Genomic DNA, 22,853 nt, shown 5'->3' with positions numbered 1-22,853 from the left:
AAACCTGTCTGAAAATGTGGGCACAATCAGAATGTGGACAAGGTCAGAACTAAGGATGCATGTTAGCACCAGGTATAAATGGGGCTAGAGAGTCAGCAAAGACCCTACACTCTTACATGCTGACCAGACCGGACACGTTGCGTGTGCGAGCGTCGCAAAATAAATCTAGAAATCCATGTTATTCAATTATTGCACCCACACTGCTCGCGCGCGCCAACGAGTGTCTGCGATGCCAAGGGCTAAAATAGAACTCCTTTCTATTTCTGACTCAGATCGCGCCACAAGTCCTGCCTCTCCCATCTCCTCATTGGTTTATAGAAGCAGGTACCCACGTGCCATTTCCTCATTGGTTATACCCACGTGGGTGATTGAAAGACCAAATGTTTTGCCGGTTGTCGTGGTAGAAGTGTAGATGCCAATCACCATATAAGTTCAGAGATGAAAAAGCCTGGAAGGAGGAGAGATGACTAAACTATTCGGTTGGCCGTTTTATGTGTGGATTAATTGTCGGAGTAGAAGACCTTGTGCATTTCAGGTAAAATAACAACTCAATGTTTATATCTCAGGACAAATTAGCTAGCAACAGCAAGTGCAAGCTAACTAGCTAAATTGCCATACATGTTTAATGCTTTTCGACCTGTCCCCAAATTCATGTCATTGGTTCAGAGTTTGTTTTGATATTTTAACCTGCGTGTCGTGATCGTGTTTGGTGTAGGGGGACAAAATAAATGTATGCACGATAGCGCACGATGGCGCACGCGCGGAGCCGGTCTGGAGTTCGTGTTAGAAAAAAAGGGTTCCAAAATGGTTCTTCGGCTGTCCCCATAGGAAACCCTTTTCAGGTATAACCCATTTGTGTTCCATGTAGAACCCTTTGTAGAAAGGGTTCTATATCACAGGAGGTTGGTGGCACCTTAATTGGGGAGGACAGGCTTGTGGTAATGGTTGGAGAGGAATAGGTGGAATGGTATAAACTACATCAAACACATGATTTTCCATTTGTTTGATGCCGTTCCATTCGCTCGTTTCCAGACATTATTATGAGCCTTTCTCCCCTCAGCAGCCCCCACTGTTCTACATGAAAGCAAAAGGGTTCTCCCTGCAACCATAAAGGGTTCTTCAAAGGGTTCTCTTATGGGGACAGCCGAAGATCCTTTCAAGGTTCTAGACAGCACCTTTTTTTCTCTAAGAGTCTATTCCTTAGTCTCGTGACATCATCAACTGATAAGGAGAAGAGCCATACTATAGATCTAGAGAGAAACGCCAGAGAATGACGAAAGACAAGATACAGAGAGAGAGAGAGAGAGGAGGGGAGGATAGAGAAAGACCGAGGAAGTAAGGATAAATGAGAGAGGATGAAGCCAAAAAGACTTCAGAACTACCTTCACCTACTGCAGGGATGGCTACCATCCTCATCGAGAGCTACTGGAGGACAAATACAAATACTGGGTGTGCCCTGTGGGCTTTCGTTCCAGCCCTGCTCTTGCACACTATGCAGCTGCTCATTGTACATTTATTAGCTTCAGCTGTGTGAGTAGAGTTGTCCCCCAACAGAGTGTTAGGAAACACTTACTTTGTGTCTGTCCAAGGGGTTCTGCTATGTGAACTCACAATAACTATGAAGCTGAAACTATCTGTCTGAACCTATAACAGCCCAGGTGTCCTCGTCCTGCACTCTCTGGCTACACATCAGGACGCACGCACGCACGCACGCACGCACGCACGCACGCACACAGACACATACAAACACACACACACTGTGGAGCTGTAATGCTATATTCCATCTCCCCTAGCGACCATGCAGAGTATTATAACACTCAGTTACTCAACTCCCCTAACAATCACCTGTCACAACTAATCATCATATTCCATATGTTTACATGTAGCAGCCCCACAGCAGCCCAGGGGAGCTCTTGGCAGGGAGTGTGGAGGGACGGAGAGGGGGAAGAAAAACTTTATAGGAAGTAAATGCACGGGTTCCATTTCATGCATATTTAACAGACACACCCAGACATTCATCTAGAGCAGGGAACTTCGATGGGGGTGGGTGCTATAAAAAATCGGAACTCATCATGAGGGCCTCAGTGGCTCGCGGGTCTGCATACCAACATCCATACACACACATGCAGTCAGAGCCGGCCATAGCCTTTAAGGGGCCCGTAGCTACATTTTGATCATCAGTGCCAGACGCGCCGGATGCATTATCTCGGAAACGGACGCCCTCCTGGGTTTTCTTGCATGACAGTGAATGGTGCAAAAAACAAAAACCTCCAGTCAGTCCTGTGGCTGAAAACAGCTCGTTGATGAGATGAATGGTAATAATCGCGCTAACAGGCGGAGTGCAACAGCGGTGTGCAGAACGGCATCTCGAGCGCACAACTCATCGATCCTTGTCCCGGATGGGCTATTGCAGCAGACAAACCCACTGGGTTCCACTCCTCTCAGCTAAAAACAAGAAGAAGGCTGCTGAGGGGACGACTGCTCATCATAATGGCTGGAACGGAGCGAATGGAATGGCATCAAACACATGGAAACCATGTGTTTCAGTGTATTTGATACCATTCCACTCATTCCACTATTAAACTGCCCAGTGAATGTATAACTATATATATATATATATATATATACAGTGCCTTCGGAAAGTATTCAGACCCCTTGAATCTTTTCACATTTTGTTACATTACAGCCTTATGTGACGACCCTCCCACTCTGTCTACCGTTTTCTCTCTCTTTGCTCTTGTTTCCTTATTAGGATGCCGGTGGGCGGAGTTGGGAGGGTCGTCAGCTACATGGGAAACACCTGGGCCCACTCTCCCAGGATAAATACACCACTTCCCCATTCATGGGAAAAACTCTCTCCAGGCAGACACCTTGATAGATTCGGTTATGTTTCATGGTGCTTTTTGGTTGTTTGTTTTAGCATCTTTCAACACTCTGCATTATCACATTCATGCATGCAAAACATTCACTTACACTACTGATTACTGATTACACACACCATTGTATATTATACCTAGTTTCGTTATTTAATAAATATATTTTGTTACTCCTTATCTCCACGTGGTCTCCCTTTTGTTACGGGCTCTGAGCCGGTTCGTGACAAGTGGGGGCTCATCCGGGATTAATTGAACGTATTTGTTTGGGAGAACGTGGAGGTACGTGTTTGGTTTAAATATTTTGTTTGAGTTGATAGGCCCAGTATTGGTTGCCTTAGTTGTTTGGTTGGTGTGCTGCGTTGGAGAGAGTACATTGGTTAGTTTCCAGGCCCTGCCCAGCCTGGAAACTCTTGTTCTACTTTCTGTTGGGACATCGGTCTGAGGTGAGTAATCGGCTGTGTACCTCAGTGGGAGATTTGGATAGGGTAGTACTATTTACTACCCGGAGCTATAGCCTTTTACCCCTGATAGGTTTAGCGACGTGTTTCATTTTTGGAATATGTTGGGCATGGTTAATGTTTGTTATTTTTGTGTGGTGTCTGTGGACTGAGCAGTTGTCTCGGGGGCACATCCGTGGCTTGGTGGAATCTGCCAGCGTGCTGGGGGGTTTATTTCCTTGCCAGCGGGCTACAGTGCGTAAATACCCACCGCAAATCCGCATGAAGACTAGGGTTGAGTTAATGTAGGTTTGGGGAAGCTTCTATCTCATCTCTCTTCTGTGGTGCTCAGGGTGATTGTCATTTCTTGAGTTGTGGTCTGGTGTGCTCAGCAGAGGGGAAGAGTGAGATTTTTTTTTTAACTATGGCGTCTTTTGTAGATGAGTTCATTCGCTTTCCATCAGAGGAATTGTTAGAATTAGGTACTAAAGAACAGCTGTTGAAAATTGCCGAATACTACAAGGTTGAAATTAGTGATAAACGTCTAAAGAATTCTATTAGGTTGATATTGAAGGCCAATTTGATGGAGAGTGGTATTCTTGAAGTTACCACTGGGCCAGCCTCTGCTGAGGAGTCATCTCCCCGTAACGTTACAATGGCCATTCCATCGGTTAGTCCTAGTAGTCTTCTTTTTGAACAGCAGAAAGAACTGCTTCTGTTACAGCAGCAGCATGATCGTGTAAAGTATGAAAAGGAATTAGCATTTAAACAAGATATTGAGTATGCTAAAATCAAGTTGCAACAAGAACGGATAGAGTTGGTTAGGGAAGGAAAGATTTCCGGGGAGAGTTTGTTCTGGGAAGGTGACCCAGATTTACCCAGGGGTCGTTCCTCTTTTGGTCGTGCCCCGGACACATTTGATATTGTTGGGAACTTACGGTTATTACCTCAGTTTAATGAAAAGGACCCTGAGACATTCTTTTCGTTGTTTGAGCGTGTTGCTGACGCTAGGAGTTGGCCTGATTCTGACCGCACCTTAATGTTGCAGTGTGTGCTGACTGGTAAAGCGCAGGAGGCATATTCAGCTCTTACTGTACACGACAGTGCCTGTTATGATAAGGTTAAAACGGCTGTGTTGCAGATTTATGAATTGGTCCCTGAGGCTTACCGCCAACGATTTAGAACTTTAAAAAGGGATGATAAACAGACTCATGTTGAGTTTGCGCGACAATTATCTGTACAGTTTAATCGCTGGTGTTCTGCCTCTGCAGTTGTGACTTTCCAAGGGCTGTGTGATCTGATTATGTTAGAGCAATTTAAGGACACAATCCCTGATCGTATTGCCACGTATATTAACGAACGAAAAGTAAAGAATGTCGCTGAAGCTGCGGTTTTGGCGGATGAGTATGTGTTGACTCACAAAAGAGTCTTTGCAGAGCCCCGTATTCGGAATGAGTGGGGGCGTTCGGATAGATTTGGGCTTCGCTCACCGAGATATTTTGGTTCACGGGCAGAGTTCAATTCAACTCGGGTTGAGCCTGACTCCCGTGGTAAAGCTGACTTTGGGCAAGAGTGTCACTACTGTCAAGGTTCAGGTCATTGGAAAAACGAATGTCCACTTCTCAGATCAAAGGGTGCTTACGCTAAACCTAAGCCTACCGCGTTAGCTGCGCCTGTTCTACATCAGTTCATTCATGACTCATTGCCTCAGGTCCAGGAGCATGTGAAAGTACATATTGATCCAGACTATTTACCTTTCATTACGGAAGGTTTTGTGTCTATGTTAGGAAGTAAGGAATTAGTGCCAGTGAAGATCTTGAGAGACACAGGTGCCTCCGAATCGTTTGTGTTGGAGTCTGTGTTACCCTTTTCAGCTGAGACTGATTCGGGGAATAGTGTTCTAATTAGGGGAATAGGTTTGAACACTCTTTCAGTTCCATTGCATAAACTGATGTTAGATTGTGGACTGGTGAAAGGTGAGGTTGTTGTGGGGGTGCGTCCTTCGTTGCCTATTGAGGGTATCGACGTTATTCTTGGGAATAACTTGGCAGGTGAGCAGGTGTGGCCTGTCGCGTTTCCATCTCTAGTGGTTTCCACAAAGCCGTCAGTTGTTGAGATTCCTGATGAGAGTGTACAGAGCTTCCCAGAGGTGTTCAGTGCGTGTGCAGTGACGCGTTCTATGAGCCGTGGCGAACTGGTCACTGTGCCGACTAATGAGAAGTATGCCACTGCTTTCCCTGTTATTCCGTTATCTGTTAACCGCTCAGATCTAATCAATGCGCAACGGACTGACTCCACATTAGAAGAGTTGCGTGACCAAATTGTGCCTGTGGAACAGTTGGGAGATGTCGCCCATGGTTATTTTCTCCAGGATGATGTCCTGATGAGAAAGTGGGTGTCTCATGGTAGTTGTTTTCTAGGGGAGGCGATTAGTCAGGTTGTGGTACCAGTAAAACTTTGTGAGTTGGTGTTGACAACTTCTCACAATGATGTTGCTGGACATATGGGTGTAGGGAAAACATACCATCGCATATTAAGACATTTCTTTTGGCCTAGATTAAAGAGGGATGTTTCTGATTTCATCAAAACTTGCCACACCTGTCAATTAACTGGGAAACCTAATCAAGCTATAAAGCCGGTACCACTGTTTCCTATTCCTGTACTCAGCCAACCTTTTGAGTATCTGATTATTGACTGTGTGGGTCCTTTGCCTCGTTCTAAAAAGGGTAGTAGTTACCTGTTCACTGTGATGTGTCAGATCACAAGGTTTCCAGCAGCTTATCCTCTCCGGTCTATCACGACTAAGTCTGTGTTAAAAGCTTTGACTCAGTTTCTGTCACTGTTTGGAATACCTAAGGTCATTCAGAGTGATCAAGGGTCTAATTTCACCTCTAATCTGTTTGGTCAGGTTCTCCAACAGCTCCATATTAAGCACAATCTGGCTAGCGCCTATCACGCGCAAAGTCAAGGAGCACTAGAACGTTTCCATCAAACACTTAAGTCTTTGTTGAGAAGTTATTGTACTGAGATGGATAAGGATTGGGAGGAGGGGTTGCCTTGGTTATTGTTAGCCGCTAGGGAGGTTTCACAGGAGAGCACCGGTTTTAGTCCAAATGACCTTGTGTTTGGACATAGGGTGCGTGGACTTCTATCTGTTCTTCAGGATGACTGGAAGTCTCCCGAGCCTCCTCAGTCTTTGTTATCGTATGTGTGTGATTTCCGGCGCCGCTTGTATGCCGCTGGCGAAATGGCTAAAGAGAAGCTATCATCTTCACAGGAGAGGATGAAAGGCATATTTGATCGCCGAACTGAGCCACGTCACTTTAGTCCAGGTGACCAGGTTCTTGCTCTGCTGCCAATTGTTGGTTCTCCTTTTGAAGCCAAGTTTCAAGGTCCATATACAGTGGTGCGCAAGTACACTGAGCAAAATTATCTAGTTGCCACTCCAGAACGGAGGAAAGCACACCAGCTGTGCCATGTAAATTTGTTAAAACCCTATTATGTACGTTCCTCAGAGACTGAACAGTGGGAATCTATAGAGGACGGTAAACCTGTTCTTTTGGCTGAAACCGTTATTCCCTTGGATTCTTCTCAGGATAGGTCTACGAATGAGGAGGAAGATGTTCCTGGTCCCGACGATTGCATACTGCAGGGTAGATTGAAAAATTCAGAGACACTGGATATGTTGGGCAGCATTCTCACTCATCTACCCGTTGATAGGCGGGAAGAGATGGTTGGTCTGATTCGGAGATTTCCAGGTTTGTTTTCTGATACACCTACACGTACAAACTTGATAGAACATGATATTGACGTTGGAGATGCTGACCCCATTCGTCAGCGGTTCTATAGAGTTTCTTTAGAGAAACTGCATTGTCTGGATGCTGAGGTCAGGTACATGCTGGAGAGTAAGATAGCAGAGCCTTCTTTCTCCAGTTGGGCTTCTCCCTGTATCTTGGTCAGAAAACCAGATGGAACAAACAGATTTTGTACAGACTACCGTAAGGTCAACAGTGTCACTAAGCCAGATTCATTTCCTCTTCCTCGGATGGAGGACTGCGTTGATCAAGTCGGGGCAGCTAGATTTGTGAGTAAATTTGACCTGTTAAAGGGCTATTGGCAGGTGCCACTGACGAGTAGGGCACGTGAAATCTCTGCCTTTATTACACCCTCTGGTCTGTACTCGTATTTGGTTATGAGTTTCGGACTGCGTAATGCACATGCCACTTTTCAGCGACTTATGAACAGGGTTATCGCCGGTTTGACAGGGTGTGCTGTTTATCTGGACGATGTAGTGATATATGCAGATACATGGGAGGAACATCTGTTCCGTATTCAAGCCTTATTCGAACGCCTGGCTGAGGGTCACCTCACGATCAATCTGGCTAAATGTGAGTTTGCTCAGGCGACTGTTACATACCTTGGAAAGGTGGTTGGGCAGGGGGAAGTGCGTCCTGTTCGAGCTAAAGTGGTAGCTATTGATGCGTTTCCTCCACCAACTACTAAAAAGGAACTGATGCGTTTCTTGGGCATGATTGGTTATTACCGTGGTTTTTGTAATAACTTCTCTACTGTGGTCGCTCCATTGACAGATATGCTGAAAGCAAAGGCTGTTTACATTTGGTCTTCTCGTTGTCAACACGCTTTTGAAGATGCAAAGAGGTTGCTTACCTCAACTCCGGTGCTGGCTGCTCCTCGCGTGGAATTGTCATTTACCTTGCAGGTGGATGCTAGTCATGTGGGGGCAGGGGCAGTTTTGCTGCAGGCAGATGTGTCTGGGGTTGAGAGACCTGTCAGTTTCTTTTCGAAAAAGTTTAACCATTATCAGTTAAACTACTCAGTCATTGAAAAAGAAGCGTTAGCACTCATCTGGGCGCTGCAACACTTTGAGGTCTGTCGGGTCGGGGGTAGTACCTATTACGGTCTACACTGACCATAACCCTCTCACCTTTTTGAGGTCCATGATGTGTCCTAATCAGAGGATAATGAGATGGTGTTTATTTTTACAATCATTCCATCTCGATGTGCAGCACATTCGTGGAACGGATAACGTGATTGCTGATGCGCTCTCTCGTGCGCCCTGTTCCTGAATGTTTGTATGGTCAGGTTCTGTCTTTCCTGTCTATTCCGTCCTGGTCTGGGGAGTCTTCTTTCCTCTTAAAAGTTGCTTCCTATGCACTAATGTTGCTGAGGTCTGGGGAGTCTTCTTTCCTCTTAAATGTTGCTTCCTATGTATTAAGGTTGCTGAGGTCTGGGGAGTCTTCTTTCCTCTTAAAGGTTGCTTCCCGTGCACAAAGGTTGCTGAGGTCTGGAGAGGAGGTTGGCTGGGGCAAATTTGGAAGTGGGAACACGTAACCCCTCATCAATTTGGGACGCAAGTGCTGTGTCAGTTTGGGACGCAGAGGCCGGTATGTTGTTCCGGGGTCCTTGTTGGTCCCCGGTTTTATGGGGGGGAATGTGACGACCCTCCCACTCTGTCTACCGTTTTCTCTCTCTTTGCTCTTGTTTCCTTATTAGGATGCCGGTGGGCGGAGTTGGGAGGGTCGTCAGCTACATGGGAAACACCTGGGCCCACTCTCCCAGGATAAATACACCACTTCCCCATTCATGGGAAAAACTCTCTCCAGGCAGACACCTTGATAGATTCGGTTATGTTTCATGGTGCTTTTTGGTTGTTTGTTTTAGCATCTTTCAACACTCTGCATTATCACATTCATGCATGCAAAACATTCACTTACACTACTGATTACTGATTACACACACCATTGTATATTATACCTAGTTTCGTTATTTAATAAATATATTTTGTTACTCCTTATCTCCACGTGGTCTCCCTTTTGTTACGGGCTCTGAGCCGGTTCGTGACACTTATTATAAAATCTATTAAATAAATAACAAATATTCAGCAATCTACACACAATACCCATATAAGCAAAAACTTACTTTGGAAATGTATAAACAAAACAAAACAGAAATACCTTATTTACATAAGTATTCAGACCCTTTGCTATGAGGACCAAAGTTGAGCTCAGGTGCATCCTGTTTCTGTTGATAATCCTTGAGATGTTTCTACAACTTGATTGGAATCCACACTGTGGTAAATTCATTTGATTGGACAGGATTTGGAAAGGCATCCACCTGTCTATATAAGGTGCCACAGTTGACAGTGCATGACAGCAAAAACCAAGCCATGAGGTCGAAGGAATTGTCTGTAGAGCTCTAAGACAGGATTGTGTCGAGGCACAGATCTGGGGAAGGGTCCCAAAAAATATCAGCAGCATTGAAGGTCCCCAAGAACAGCGTTGTCTCCATCATTCTTAAATGGAAGTTTGGAACCACCAAGACTCTTCCTAGAGCTGTCCACCCGGCCAAACTGAGCAATCGATAGAGAATGGCCTTGGTCAGGGAAGTAACCAAGAACACGATGGTCACTGACAGAGCTCAAGAGTTCCTCTGTGGAGATGGGAGAACCTTCCACAAGGACAACCATCTCTGTGGCACTCCACCAATCAGGCCTTTATGGTAGAGTGTCCAGACAGAAGCCACTCCTCAGTAAAAGGCACATGACAGCCCGCTTGGAGTTTGCCAAAAGGCACCTAAATATTCTCAGACCATGAGAAAGAAGATTCTCTGGTCAGATGAAATCAATATTGAACTCTTTGGCCTGAATGCCAAGCGTCATGTCTGGAGGAAACATGGCACCATCCCTACGGTGAAGAATGGTGGTGGAAGCATCATGCTGTGGGGATGTTTTCAGTGGCAGGGACTGGGAGACTAGTTAGGATCGAGGCAAAGATGAATGGAGCACAGTACAGAGAGATCCATGATGAAAACCTGCTACAGAGCGCTCAGGACCTCAGACTTGGGCAAAGGTTCACCTTCCAGCAGGACAACGACCCTAAGCACACAGCCAAGACAACGCAGGAGTGGCTTTGGGACAAGTCTTTGAATGTCCTTGAGTGGCCCAGCCAGAGCCCAGACTTGATCCCGATCGAACATCTCTGGAGAAACCTGAAAATTGCTGTGCAGCAACGCTCCCCATCCAACTTGACAGAGCTTGAAAGGATCTGCAGAGAAGAATGGGAAAAACTCCCCAAATACAGGTATGCCAAGCTTGTAGCGTCATATCCAAGAAGACTCAATACTGTAATCGCTGCCAAAGGTGCTTCAACAAAGTATTGAGTAAAGGGTCTGAATACTTATGTAAATGTGATATTTCAGTTTTGATTTTGCAATAAATTAGCAAACATTTCTAAAAACCTGTTCTTGCTTTGTCATTATGGGGTAGGTGTGTAGATTGATGAGGGGAAAAAACTATTTAATAACATTTAGAATTAGGCTGTAGTGAAAAACCAAGGAGTCTGAATACTTTCCGAAGGCACTGTATATAAATATATAGTGCATAGATATACAGTGCCATCAAAGTTGTAATACCCCTTGACTTATTCCACATTTTGTTGTTACAGCCTGAATTCAAAACATATTAAATTCACCCCTCTACACACAATACCCCATAATGACAAACAGAACACATGTTTTTAGAAATGTTTGCAAATTGAATGAAAATTAAATACAGAAATTAGAGGTCGACCGATTATGATTTTTCAACGCCGATACCGATTATTGGAGGTCCAAAAAATAACGATAGCGATTTTTTTCTAATTATTTTTAATAATGACAATTACAACAATACTGAATGAACACTTATTTTAACTTAATATAATACATCAATAAAATCAATTTAGCCTCAAATAAATAATGAAACATGTTCAATTTGGTTTAAATAATGCAAAAACAAAGTATTGGAGAAGAAAGTTAAAGTGCAATATGTGCAATGTAAAAAAGCTAACGTTTAAGTTCCTTGCTCAGAACATGAGAACATATGAAAGCTGGTGGTTCCTTTTAACATGAGTCTTCAATATTCATGGTAGGAAGTTTTAGGTTGTAGTTATTATAGGAATTATAGGACTATTTCTCTCTATACCATTTGTATTTCATATACCTTTGACTATTGGATGTTCTTATAGGCACTTTAGTATTGCCAGTGTAACAGTATAGCTTCCGTCCCTCTCCTCGCCCCTACCTGGGCTAGAACCAGGAACACATCGACAACAGCCACCCTCGAAGCATCGTTACCCATCGCTCCACAAAAGCCGCGGCCCTTGCAGAGCAAGGGGAACAACTACTCCAAGTCTCAGAGCAAGTGATGTCATCGATTGAAACGCTATTAGCGCGCACCCCGCTAACTAGCTAGCCATTTCACATCGGTTACACCAGCCTAATCTCGGGAGTTGATAGGCTTGAAGTCATAAACAGCTCAATGCTTGAAGCATTGCGAAGAGCTGCTGGCAAACGCACAAAAGTGCTGTTTGAATGAATGCTTACGAGCCTGCTGCTGCCTACCATCGCTCAGTCAGACTGCTCTATCAAATATCAAATCATAGACTTAATTATAACATAATAACACACAGAAATACGAGCCTTTGGTCATTAATATGGTCGAATCCGGAAACTATCATTTCGAAAACAAAACGTTTATTCTTTCAGTGAAATACGGAACCGTTCCGTATTTTATCTAACGGGTGGCATCCCTAAGTCTAAATATTGCTGTTACATTGTACAACCTTCAATGTTATGTCATAATTATGTACAATTCTGGCAAATTAATTACGGTCTTTGTTAGGAATAAATGGACTTCACACAGTTCGCAACGAGCCAGGCGGCCCAAACTGCTGCATATACCCTGACTGCTTGCACAGAACGCAAGAGAAGTGACACAATTTCCCTAATTATAAGAAATTCATGTTAGCAGGCAATATTATGTAAATATGCAGGTTTAAAAATATATACTTGTGTATTGATTTTAAAGAAAGGCATTGATATTTATGGTTAGGTTTGGTGCAACGACAGTGCTAAATCATCACCCGTTTTGCGAAGTAGGCTGTGATTCGATGAGAAATTAACAGGCACCACATCGATTATATGCAACGCAGGACACGCTAGATAAACGAGTAATATCATCAACCATGTGTAGTTAACTAGTGATTATGTGAAGATTGATTGTTTTTTATAAGTTTAATGCTAGCTAGCAACTTACCTTAGCTACTTGCTGCCCTCGCGTAACAGGTAGTCAGCCTGCCACGCAGGCTCCTCGTGGAGTGCAATGTAAGGCAGGTGGTTAGAGCGTTGGACTAGTAACAGGAAGGTTGCAAAAATGAATCCCCCGAGCTGACAAGGTAAACATCTGTCGTTCTGCCCCTGAACAAGGCAGTTAACCCACCGTTCCTAGGCCGTCATTGAAAATAAGAATGTGTTCTTAACTGACTTGCCTAGTTAAATATCGGCCAAATCGGTGTCCAAAAATACCGATTCCCGATTGTTATGAAAAGTTGAAATTGGCACTAATTAATCGGCCATTCCGATTAATCGGTCGACCTCTAACAGAAATATATAATTTACATAAGTATTCACACCCCTGAGTCAATACATGTTAGAATTACCTTTGGTAGCGATTACAGCTGTGAGTCTTTCTGGATTAGTCCCTAAGAGCTTTGCACACCTGGATTGTACAATATTTGCACATTATTCTTTTTTAAATTCTTCAAGCTTGTTCAAGTTGGTTGTTGATCATTGCTAGACAGCCATTTTCAAGTCTTGCCATAGATTTTCAAGCCGATTGAAATCAAACTATAACTAGGCAACTCAGGAACATTAAATGTAGTCTTGGTAAGCATCTCCAGTGTATAATTGTACATGTTTTTTAGGTTATTGTCCTGCTGAAAGGGGAATTTGTCTCCCAGTGTCTGTTGGAAAGCAGTCTCTGTTGGAAAGCAGATTGAAGCATGTTTCCCTCAAGGATTTTGCCTGTGCTTAGCTCTATTCCATTTCTTTTAATACTAAAACACTCCCTAGTCGTTGCCGATGACAAGCATACCCATAACATAATGCAGCCACCACCACGCTAGAAAATATGAAGAGTGGTACACAGTGATGTGTTGTGTTAGATTTGCCCAAACATAACGCTTTGCATTCAGGACATAAAGTTCATTTCTTTGCCACATTTTACTTTAGTGCATTATTGCAAACAGGATGCATATTTTTTTATTCTGTACAGGCTTCCTTCTTTTTACTCTGTCAATTAGGTTAGTATTGTGGAGTAACTACAATGTTGTTGATCCATCCTCAATTTTCTATCACAGTCATTAAACTCTGTAACTGTTTTAAAGTCATCATTGGCCTCATGGTGAAATCCCTGAGCGGTTTCCTTCCTCTCTGGCAAATTAATTAGAAAGGACACCCGTATCTTTGTAGTTAGAGGGTGTATTGGTACACCTTCCAAAGTGTAATTAATAACTTCACCATGCTCAAAGGGATATTCAATGTCTGCTTTTTACATTTTAACCCATCTACCAATAGCTGCCCTTTGCAAGGCATCTACTTTGTGCATGACACAAGTAATTTTTGCAACAATTGTTTACAGACAGGTTATTTCAAATATAATTCACTGTATCACAATTCCAGTGGGTCAGAAGTTGACATACACTAAGTTGACTGTGCCTTTAAACAGCTTGGAAAATTCCAGAAAATGATGTCATGGCTTTAGAAGCTTCTGATAGGCTAATTGACATCATTTGAGTCAATTGGAGGTTTACATGTGGATGTATTTCAAGACCTTCAAACTCAGTGCCTCTTTGCTTGACATCATGGGAAAATCAAAAGAAATCAGCCAAGACCTCAGAAACAAAATTGTAGACCTCCAGAAGTCTGGTTCATCCTTGGGAGCAATTTCCAAACACCTGAAGGTACCACGTTCATCTGTACAAACAATAGTACACAAGTATTAACACCATGGGACCACGCAGCCATCATACCACTCAGGAAGGAGACGCATTCTGTCTCCTAGAGATTAATGGACTTTGGTGCGAAAAGTACAAATCAATCCCAGAACAACAGCAAAGAACCTTGTGAAGATGCAGGAGGAAACAGGTACAAAAGTGTCTATATCCACAGTAAAACGAGTCCCATATGGACATAACCTGAAATGCCGCTCAGCAAGGAAGAAGCCATTACTCAAAAACCGCCATAAAAAAAGCCAGACTACGGTTTGCAACTGCACATGGGTACAAAGAGCGTACTTTTTGGAGAAATGTCCTCTGGTCTGATGAAACAAAAATAGAACTGTTTGGCCATAATGACCATCGTTATGTTTGGAGGATAAAGGGGGAGGCTTGCAAGGCGAAGAACACCATCCCAACCGTGAAGCACGGGAGTGGCAACATCATGCTGTGGGGGTGCTTTGCTGCAGGAGGGACTGGTGCACTTCACAAAATAGATGCTTATTGTGGGAAGCTTGTGGAAGGCTACCCGAAACGTTTGACCCAAGTTAAACAATTTAAAGGCAATGCTACCAAATACTAATTGAGTGTATGTAAACTTCTGACCCACTGGGAATGTGAATGAAGAAATAAAAGCTGAAATAAATTATTTTCTCTACTATTATTCTGACCTTTCACATTCTTAAAATGAAGTGGTGGTCCTAGCTGACCTAAGACAGGGCATTCGTACTAGGATGAAATGTCAGGAATTGTGAAAAACTGAGTTTAAATGTATTTGGCTAAGGTGTATGTGAACTTCCGACTTCAACTGTATTATGCGACTTATGAAGCACATTTTTACTCCTTAAGTTATTTAGGCTTGCTATAACAAAGGTGTTGTATACTTATTGACTCAAGACATGTCAGCTTTCCATTTTTATTCATTTGTAAAATTTTGAAAAACGTAATTCCACTTTGACATTATGGGGTATTGTGTATAGGCCTGTGACAAAAAAAAATCGCAATTTAATTATTTTTAAATTCAGGCTATAACATAACACAATGTGGGGAAAGTCAAGGAGTGTAAATGCTTTCTGAAGGCTCTGTATATAGTGTTTGTTGTTGTTTTTTGTTGGTAAATTGATCCGCGGGCATTCAAAAGTGGGGCCGGTTGCCAATCTCTGATCTCGAGAAAAAATATGATTTGTTTATTATATTTCTGCAACAATTACGTCAGACTGTGCACGTTTATACACACACTTACTGCTAGTCTTTCTGATTTAGGATAAGGTATTGGACAAAAGGTTAAAAAAGTGTTGAGGGGGGTTAGGCTCTGGACTGTCTTCAGACACTTGGCTGGTGAGGGAGACTACTCTGCAGGCCATCTGAGAGAGTAGGAGGTGAGGACATGGTTCAGGAGGACACGGTTTAGGGGGTAGAGGGTTAGGGAGACATGAGTTGCACTCTGGATAGTGTCACTGTCTCGCCTGAGGTCAGCTGACTAAGCAAGCCAATCTATGCGCTTCAGATTAGATTGCAGCCTACATACAGTAAAACCTGTGGTTTGGTAGGCATTCTGAGGGGCTAGACACATCTACTACAGGCCAATTGTTTCTGGACACTGATATGTGTGTCTGTGCAATACTACAAATGTCTTGAAGTCTTTAATACAGCTCACTCCCACTACTTATATATGGGCAGATATCGTAGATACGGTATTGCCAGATATGTTGGTTCACTTCATAACTTAATAAGGTAACACTTTATTTCCTATAAGCACGGCTTGGAACACTAGAAAGGCTGTCCCTCCCTTCATTCATCCATTATCTGACCTAAAGAGTGGACTACTGTTCACTCTGTAGCCCGAGACCAGACCTTGTGTTTGTAGTCCTTGGGCATTAGTCTAAACTACACTGCACACACACCCAGTAGCCAGGCATTTCCCCCCACCTCAAAGAGCCTTTATGTGACTCTCATAGTATGCGTCTCTCGGGTTAGAGAATGAATAAACTCAGGTTTATGTTAGAGAGTGAACATAGTCAGGTTTATGTTAGAGAGTGAACATAGTCAGGTTTATGTTAGAGAGTGAACATAGTCAGGTTTATGTTAGAGAGTGAACATAGTCAGGTTTATGTTAGAGAGTGAACATAGTCAGGTTTATGTTAGAGAGTGAACATAGTCAGGTTTATGTTAGAGAGTGAACATAGTCAGGTTTATGTTAGAGAGTGAACATAGTCAGGTTTATGTTAGAGAGTGAACATAGTCAGGTTTATGTTAGAGAGTAAACATAGTCAGGATTGTGTGTGATAGAGAATGATTTAGCAAGGGGACGAGGTTATGTTTGAGGTTGTATGTAAGATAATGAACAAGGTCTCTTCCACCAGCGGGTTCTCTCTCTGTCAGCTTTATATATGCTTGCAATTAGCCTGGGGACAAGGTTAAGTTCATGTATGTAAGGTTCATGTGTGTAGGAAAATGAACATACTGTATTTTCAGGTTCACGTGTGTAGGAAAATGAACATACTGTATTTTCAGGTCCATGTGTGTAGGAAAATGAACATACTGTATTTTCAGGTTCATGTCTGTCCGGACTCGTTATGAACGTTATGATGTAACATCCTGTAGATGTTTCACCAGTCCTGGAGAGCTGGTGAGAAACCTTCTGTGACTAATAGATTAACAATGAAAATGCTGGAAAAATGTACAGTATGTGGCGGCTCAAGCGGAACACAGACTCTGTTACTGGTGGGTTAGGGCTGGGTGGCTTATTTAGTCTTGGGTGGAGTATTTATGTATTTAGTCCTGGGTGGGGTATTTGTTTGAATGCAGGGCTGGTTACTTAAATGCCCATTGCAGCTATTTTTATATCAATAACACATCCTTTCTGGGTAATAGAACCTTACTATAATATATTTCCATTAAAATTGTCCCAAAAAATAGCCTTAAGGAAAAGACTATTTCTCAAGATAGAATTTTGCTAGGACTGTCTGGGAGTGGTCTGAGTGGGGAGGGGAAATGGAGAACTAGCTGTTATTGACAGAGAGGTTTGGCAATCTCTTTCTTATTGGCCTATTTACGAACGTCACCAGGCAGGCCAAAACTCCATCCCACCACAACAGGCTGAGATTTCAGGTGGTCTTTTCAAACAGCTCTTACACTAAAAGGGCATTATCATCATTTTCACAATTCCACAGTATTATTCCAACCTTATAGTGTGGAAATATAAAACACAAACAAATCACATTTTTGAGTGCACTGAGCCTTTAAACATACAGCATCACAAGCAGAGCAGTCAGAAGCTTGTTGCATAATGAATATATTTTCCCCCACGGTGAGAGTGGTGGGTTCAAACAGGTCCACCCACACACACATACACACTAATTAGTGCCTCTGCAGGTTTTGACGCCACTCTCACATCCTCGTGGATCCTACAAAGAGCCTTCAGTATAGAATATACTGGGTCTGTGATTACTTGACCAGTAGAGACCAATAAAGACGAACACTTTCACCTCTGATGCAACAGTCGTCTCTAAGGGCAGCTGTGGACACCAGAGACACTGGACCATGGACATTTGAGAGCTTCAAAAAGCTCAAATTCACTCACCATTTGACTTCCCTACTTAGGCACATTGCTCCTCGGGGAGCAGAGGCCATCAACCACTCCTCTCCATCTCTCTCTGTGTCACATTTACTCTCACCAGTCCTGACCCCAACCCTGACCTCTACCCTCTTCCTTCCAGTCATATACTCACCCCATCCTTTAAACCTCACTTGTATCCTCCTCACCTCACCCCTGTCCTCCTCACCTTACCCCTTACCCCTGCCCACACCCATCATTCCAACACTCACCCCATCCTTAACCCTCACCCCTGTCCTCCTCACCTTACCTACACAGATCCATCTATCATAACCTCAAACAGACAAGTTAATATAGTTCGCTCCACCACCACACTTAAGGGAACCCCATCCAAGAAGTTAATGTAGTTTGCCCTCCCCTGCAAGGCACTTCTGAAGTAGGGGGACGGGGGTCAGTCTGCATACCTCCCCCTAGTCTACCCCCCATGGGGACACTGCCAGGAAGAGGGTCAGAGGGGAGAGTTCAAGGTTCAACGTGGCTCACTACAGAATGGGAACAGGATAGGGCTTAATTCTTTAAGACACATTCTGACTACTCACTAATGGAGTGTTAGTGTGTGTCCCACTGTCCACCATCATTAAACTCTAACAGAGATTACCATCTGGTTTGAATCGCTTTATTCCACCAGAGGGCGTTGTTAAAATACAATATCTAGACTGGAATCACACTGTCAATCAAAAGATTGACTGAAGTTGAACTGAAGTTGTTATGTGATGCCAGAGATGCCTGATTATTGATAACAAAAGGATTACATTGGACTTCTCTTACTTTTAATGAATGGATGTATTTAATGTAATCCCCCTGAGGGTTCAGATGAAGTCATTATATAAAGTAACTACTAAATAATGCATATTTTGAAGTGGATCAGTGGGACAGTTGTCTACTTTTATAGCACTGCTGAGAAACACATGTTGAAGCTTGACAACAAAAGGTCTTTGATTACTGTTTTTGATTGTCCACCAAGGAAATGTTGGAAAAGTTGTCCTTCCACCAGCTGATGCTAAAATAAATCCTGGGGAACACACACACACACTCGCATGCACGAATGCATGCGCACACACACACACACACACACACACACACACACACACACACACACACACACACACACACACACACACACACACACACACACACCCTGCATCGGTACGGTAGATTGTAAATTCTCTCCCTCCTTCAACACAAGAGAATCCTCTATTCACAAGGTAAATAGAGTGACGCATTATTAATTGATACCATTACACACACACACACACACACACACACACACACACACACACACACACACACACACACACACACACACACACACACACACACACACACGTCTAACCAGCTGTTTCCTACATGTCGTTAAAGTGGGCTCTGTGTGTGTGTGTGTGTGTGTGTGTGTGGTCAACCAGCAGAGTGGCTGGGGAGCCCAGTGAATTAGGGGAGCGAGCATCAGGGCGATGTGTGTGTAGCTGTTAGCCCAACAGTCTCTCTCTTTGTGTGCGTTTCTCTGATGTGAGACTGAGTAGCTCCACTCTGCCCAGGGTCTCGGTGGCCCCCCATCTGACACACACACACACAGGTCTGTGGCCCCCACTGTCCCCTGCTGGAAAGGATGCCTGTCGACTCTCTGTAGTGACAGAATGTTCTTTTTGGGGAAGCAGGCTCCGGACACACACACACACAAATTGCCCTGACGCTCGCTCGCTCCCCTATTTCACTGAACTCCCCAGCCACTGCTGGTTGACCACAAATATAATGAGCTGTTCAAGTAGGATCAACCAGCCCCACAGATAGACAGTGATTGAGCAACTTCATATGGAAAACAGAAACATGTATTCAGTCACAAAACTTTCGTTTAAAAACCACACAACAATCAGATATCCACTCATACTTCCCGAGACTCTGGTTTTGATAGTCCTGTCTCATTCCATCTCACTAACATGCATCATGGGGATTGTTGCCAAAATGCAGGAAGCTATATTTCTTTAATTCTAATAAACATCCCTTAACTATTCTATCCACGCATTTAACTGGTCAACAACCATCCTTCCCACCGCCAACGTCCATTCCTCCCAGGCTTAGAGAGAGATATGGGGAGAGAACGGCACTCAGAGACGTACGTCAACACTTGTACCCCACGCATATGTGTGAACTAACCATACACGTACTGTCACTCTAAGATCAATGGAATGACAATAACTAGAAATAACTTTATTTCTGTGTCATTCCAATCAACCTCAATAAATCAATGTTAGAAAGTGAGCCTGGGTATTTTCTAATCAAAGTGGAAGTAACTATTTTCCCTTTTTCAGTCTTTATGGTATAAAAAACAACACCTATTCAAAAAGTTCAGTTTGTTACAGTTGTTCTTCTGACGTATACGAAATCTGTACACGCTACCAGCACTAAAATGTTACCAAATATTCCATAATAATAGCCTATGTTATTACACTAAATGTTACACTTCGAAACAGTAGAGAAAAATAAGTCTAATAAGACGTAGCTGTTACCGTATAACTTTTCCAGCTGTGCGACGAGGTGATTTTGACACCGTCCAGTTGCGAATGATTGCACCTCGCAGCTCGGCGCGACCTGGGAGGAACCACGTAACTAGCTAAGCAACAAGAAATGAACACATGAGAAGAAAAAAAATCTCGAAGTTGCTTCTTCTTATTGCTGCTAGTCAAACAAGCGTCTCTTGTGAGAGCAGCGGGCTATTGCAGGTGTGGCTGTGTAGCGTTCTTCCTTGGCTCTACCTAATAGCCGCTCTGTAGCCTTGCACGTCCCGTTTCTGGACCACTCCGAGCAGCAGAGGCGAATGTCCCAGTCCCACAGCGCAGGTGATGTTTTCTAAAAGTGGGATGGAATTAACTAAAAATGTGGTCTATATAAAACGGGAAATCAATCTTTGGAATATAGCCTACAAAGTGCATATACGCATCAGATTAACTTTTGACACATCAGAATTTATCAGAGCCAAGAATTCCAGATAAAATCCATATTGCACAATATGTGGTGACATGCTGACTTGTGGTTTGAGAATGTCCCCCCTCCTCCCCGCTACCCCTCCCTCCCTGGTCCCTTCAACCCCTTCTACCCTAGGCTAGTGGCCAAAAATGAACTGCTTACATTTTTAATTTTTAATGGATGGATGTACAAAAATGTGTTACTACAAAAGTGTTTAAATTGACAGATATTGTGACACATCCTTTAACTTAAACAGGCCACATAAGCTTATGTAACCCAATATTGCAAGCTCTGATATTTCTCAAATTTGGAATACAAGTAGTCAACTGTCTGCCCTACATACACAACCTAACAGCATTAGGATATCTTAAAGCATTTTGGAAATATAGACCTGTAAATACACCAATACAATAGGCGGAAATACAAACTATTCTTAACTTAACTTTTTGGTAGCTTTTCAATAGACAACTTTCCAAGTCTAATTTGCTCTCATTCAGTGTTGTATGGTCCTGCCTGAAAAAAAATGCATACAGCAACACGTTTTTTGATGTTGTGGCTATTGTAATTTACTCTAAGGCGTGTGGGCTCAGACACAGAAAACGGTCATTTTTTCCTGTTAAAGTTTCCTCTATCTCGAACCTCTTTAAATGTTTAGCCCATACTCTTGTAATTACTTAAATTTGACTCCAAATCCAATATGGCGTCCAAAATCCAATATAGCTGCCATATTACAATTAAATGGTGGTTTAATCACCTGTACTGTATATGTACACGTTTTAAATGAGCCATTTTCCAGATTTGTGTACAATACTTATGACTTGTACTCAATACTCTTTTTTGTGTACTTCGACTATGTTAGGAATCCAATTTGCTCACCATGTAAACTCAAACACCTTTGTGTGGATATATTTAAAGGCAGCAGACTGCTTGGCCTGGCAACACTAAGTTTTCCAAGTCACACGCCTCTTTGAGGATCAATGAGGCAACTGGGAGGCTCCAACAAAAGGAAAGAGAATCCAACCCTGGACTTTGACACCGTCTCCCTAGCCTTACAACTTGCCCCAACTGTGGTATAACTTTCCCCTCCAGGATTGGGCTCTTAAGTCATCTCCTTGTCATTTAGAAGTGAGCTTTGATTCATTGCTCGTTCAATATGTCGACCTGAATCCAACATGACCTTCTGCTGGCTCACTGACTTTGCGATGCACATTGGGATGTTCCAGTGCATTCTTATCCTGTTTGGGTTGAGCTGGCACATTGCTTCTTCAAGACAGTCATGTCCACCATCCTGGCTGTCTGCCCTGGCGTTACCTTATATGTTGAATTGGTGACAGTTATGGTGTATGGGGAGGATGCAACCACATATGGCAAGCACATAAGGCAGGTGTTCACTATAATGAACCAACACAACCTGACACTCATTGACAAGAAATTCCATCAACTTATTGGGCCTTCACATGTCATAGGAATTGCACCTCTCCAATGTCAATGCCATCCTGAATCTCCCAGAACTGTGCTTGGTAGGCATCAGTCCTCCCCCAGGCAGTTACTAGAGACAGAGTTACCATGGAACAGGACTGCCATATGTCAGGAGGCCATTTAACAGCCAAAATGCTGTCTGGTAATTGCTGGCGTGCATTGTCCTCATAGGTACCTATTTTGCTACCGACCATGACTGGCCAGCCCATGTGACACCTGAACTGGACTCGCATGTGAAAAATTAACTCTAATGCTGGAGTGACTCACGCATTGGTCTGTGAAACTGCAGTAACATCCCTATGAGGACATATGGCATTTATGGCAAACCAGAGGCACCTTAGGATGGTCAAACTTGCTGTATGTGATCGTTTATGGTGGCTGGGGATTGTGAACCCTGCTTTATCATTACAGGTTGCTTACCTGTGACTTGGTTATGCTACTGTGTGCTTGTGTCGTGAAAGGCTTGGTATTATATGTTGTGCCAGTGCCACTCATAGTCCTACACTCTTAGACAAAAAGGGTTCCAAAATGTTTCTTCGGTTGTCCCTATAGGAGAACCCTTTTTGGTTTCAGGTGGCCAATATCATCCCTACGGTAAAGCATGGTGGTGGCAGCATCAGGCTGTGGCGATGTTTTTCAGCGGCAGGGACTG

At 43.3% G+C, this 22,853-nt stretch overlaps 1 protein-coding gene across 1 annotated transcript in view; it reads right to left on the bottom strand.

The window, feature by feature from the left end:
* Positions 1–20,724, bottom strand: part of hapln1b (hyaluronan and proteoglycan link protein 1b) — a 40,470-nt gene extending 19,746 nt beyond the window's left edge. The window contains exon 1 of the mRNA XM_038965226.1: positions 20,266–20,724. The gene's annotated coding sequence lies outside the window, so the exon portion shown is untranslated. The remainder of the gene's footprint in view (positions 1–20,265) is intronic.
* Positions 20,725–22,853: the final 2,129 nt, after the last annotated feature.

Source organism: Salvelinus namaycush, chromosome 26, assembly GCF_016432855.1.
Source record: "Salvelinus namaycush isolate Seneca chromosome 26, SaNama_1.0, whole genome shotgun sequence".
NCBI classification, from domain to species: domain Eukaryota; kingdom Metazoa; phylum Chordata; class Actinopteri; order Salmoniformes; family Salmonidae; genus Salvelinus; species Salvelinus namaycush.
This window is presented reverse-complemented; position numbering and strand designations above follow the sequence as displayed.